Genomic DNA, 3,365 nt, shown 5'->3' with positions numbered 1-3,365 from the left:
AAGTCACGACGACGGGAGGGCGCGACAGGAACGAGGCTGGCTGGCAGTTGGCGAGGCATGTTACAAATGAGGCGCCATCCTGCGGTGCGCGATTCAATCTTTGCAAATCTCGTTCATTGATGAACGCGTGTAAAACGTAAAGTATAAAATTTGCCTAATCTAGGAGATTGAACGCGCATCTCTCTGGCCGCTCTTTTCAATACTTAACGATTAATTAAGGTAACTTTTTATATATGCGATTTTTTCGTTTATTAAGCCTTCGGAATAACTTTTGTTACAATCGTTTTTTGCTTGAAATTCGTTCTTTTGAAGAATAATCATTTCCTAGGAGAAGAGAGGGTTAGCTATAATATCTAGAACATTGCATTAAATATATAATTGTAAATATGATAAATTGTAATATTTATATATAATTACTATAATTATCCAGTTATATATATATATATATATATATATATATATATATATATATAAAATATAAAACTATATTACATAGTTTCAGATTCTTTAAAAGAATGTAAAAATTTTTAAATACATACAGGATGCTAAATTTTAAAAATAACAGGTCGAATATCTCAATAACTGAAATATTGAAGTTCGGTTTTTTTACGCGTCCATCCAAAATCAAATTCTTTTCATTAAAATTTGTCCGTCTCGAAATAACACAACATAAAAAAAAATCGCATCTCGATTTGATTATATTTGATTATCGAGATATTCAGCCTGTTACATTTGAAATTTAGCATCCTGTATATTCCATATTTTTATTCGATTAACATCAAACATGCAGATAATATATACCCGAGAAAAAATGATCAGATCAAATCAGATTAAATTAGATCAAATTATATTTGATTAGGTCTATTTTCATATCCAATTTGATCTAATTTGATCTGATTTGATCATCGTTTTTTTCCCGGCCAGTTCTGATATATTCATTTATTTACTCAGTCTCTACTTTTTTACAATTTATATAATTGAGCGAAAAAAGAGAAAAAGCATTGAATATTAATTTTTATGAACATATTTTGTACGTCTCTCGCATGGAGAATATTTCAGGTGATAGATAATAGAAATTCCTACTTGTTCTACATTACATTATATTGCAATTCGTTATTACACATATTGTAATTATAAAAAAAACTCTAGCAAAGGTTACATCATGAAAAATAAGTAAGTAATTACAGAACATGTCGTTATACATTTATGAATCAAACGAGTCAATTACTTTTTAATTAATTAAAAAGTGAATTTTATTTAATTATGCAAGAAAAAATTTGTATTCTTCATATGTTTCTACACGTCAGGAATCTTTTGAAAATTTTTGAACAGATTAATTTGGGCTTAATCTGTATTTAAATACATTTCTCTCTCTTTCTCTCGTTTGTTCAATTATTACTCAAAGTGTTACATATGTTTTGCAGATATGTATCCATTCTTTTTTTATCAATCAGTATATATGATTTGCCGAACACCGTTATATATTGTCGAAAGTTAGATTAATTAAAATGAGATTATATAATATTTCAAGATTGCAGAATTCCCAAGAATCTGAAAATTGGTGGATTTGAATAAGCTTACATAAACACTTTGATGTGTTGTACAGTTTACATCTCGTGCTACTAATAAATTATTTACAATATATAAGTACAGATATTAAGTACGGATTGAGTCTCAAAATTAGTCTGTACAAAAATTTTCGAAATATTTCTGATGCGCAACTTATAAAGTTTTTTCTTGAGTAATTAAATAAAATTAATGTTTTTAATTAATTAAAATTAATTGGCAATATAGAGATGATGGAGTCGAATTGGACGAGTTTCTCATTAGGCACTTTGTTGTTATGGCGTTTCCTCTATCGGCGACTATCATGCAAGTTCGTCGCGTCAAGTTCGCCACGAGATCGAGAGAAGAAAGTGAGTAAGTAGACCTGAATAAGCGCGCGATTCCGGCTATTTCGAAAAGAGCGGCACCGTTGGTTCTTACATAACAATCTTCTTATGTGAGATTGTTACGCAAGCTGCGATGTATACTGGATGGTGTATATTGGTTATAGCGGTCAGCGAAAGCGATCTTTCGCCGCAATCCCTTAAAAATGATCGCGGGATATTGATTATCGTATCTCCACGAAATCGATCTTCTCTTGCTCTTTCGGCTCAGCATTTTCTAATCTAATCTGGAGAATATCCGACATATATACTTCTGCTGTTTCTTATTTTATTTTCCGCAGCTCAACTGTCAGTTTGATATCTCTGGTTATAAATCTAGTTTGAGGAACAATATGTGACGTGCATTTAAAATCGAACTGTGTATAGATTTATAAGAACGCGATGTGATTACACTATTTTATTCTTTATCGTTTCTCTTTCATTTTTAGATAGTTTGGAACAATCTTTATGTCTGTTCTTTTTATGACTGCTTTGTCTCGCAATCATTTTTTATATTGATAATTTGACAGTAGTGATGTTTGCCGAGATCTTGGCTATTACAAAAATTAACGTGATTGACATACGCATAAGTTTCGTTGAATTTTAATGCCGCGTCTGAAGAAACTGAATAGCGAACGTCATAACGCAGATAGGCGCACTTTGTACTGTCAATATTTTTGACGATATCGTGAGCAATAAAATTTTCAACAATTTCAAGAAACAGCAGCGCAAATAGCAAGAGTATAATATACGAATATACATATTATCTTTTTTTTTCAATATTAATCTTTTTATAAAAAAAGATAAAAGAAATCTCTAAAAAATAAATAAGATCGTAGACATGTAGTATACATAAAAAAAAAGATATAGATAAATCGAGATTTGATCTGTTAAATAAAGACATAAATAATTCGCGCTCGTTTTTCGCGTAATTCCACCATAAGGATACTATATCTCAGTATCTTAGTATCGAATCTCGAATTTAATTTTTTGCTATAATTTTATCATATTCGTATAATAATATTTACATGATTAATAATGAAATGCCTAAATAATTAATGATCTTGACACATGCTGGACATAAGTACGTTTCTAAGAATCGCACTTGTATTATTTGAATAATGAACAACCTATATGATAAGTTCATCATTTTTAAAAATGTTTTTTTTTTTTGAGGAATTGTTGAAGTGTATCAGGATCTTATAATGTTTAGAATTTTTTGGTAGTCAGACATACCCTATTTATAATAGTAGAGAAAGATAGAAAATTATTAATTAAATTAATTTTAATAAATAAATAATATATATTTGTATAATATGTAAATGTATAATTTATATATTATACATTTAAATATATAATTATATGTTATATTTATATAATATATAAATAATAAATTGATTAAATTAATTAATATTTTTGATTATTTATTTATATTAT

This window comes from Cataglyphis hispanica, chromosome 10 (assembly GCF_021464435.1).
Source record: "Cataglyphis hispanica isolate Lineage 1 chromosome 10, ULB_Chis1_1.0, whole genome shotgun sequence".
NCBI lineage: Eukaryota > Metazoa > Arthropoda > Insecta > Hymenoptera > Formicidae > Cataglyphis > Cataglyphis hispanica.
This window is presented reverse-complemented; position numbering follows the sequence as displayed.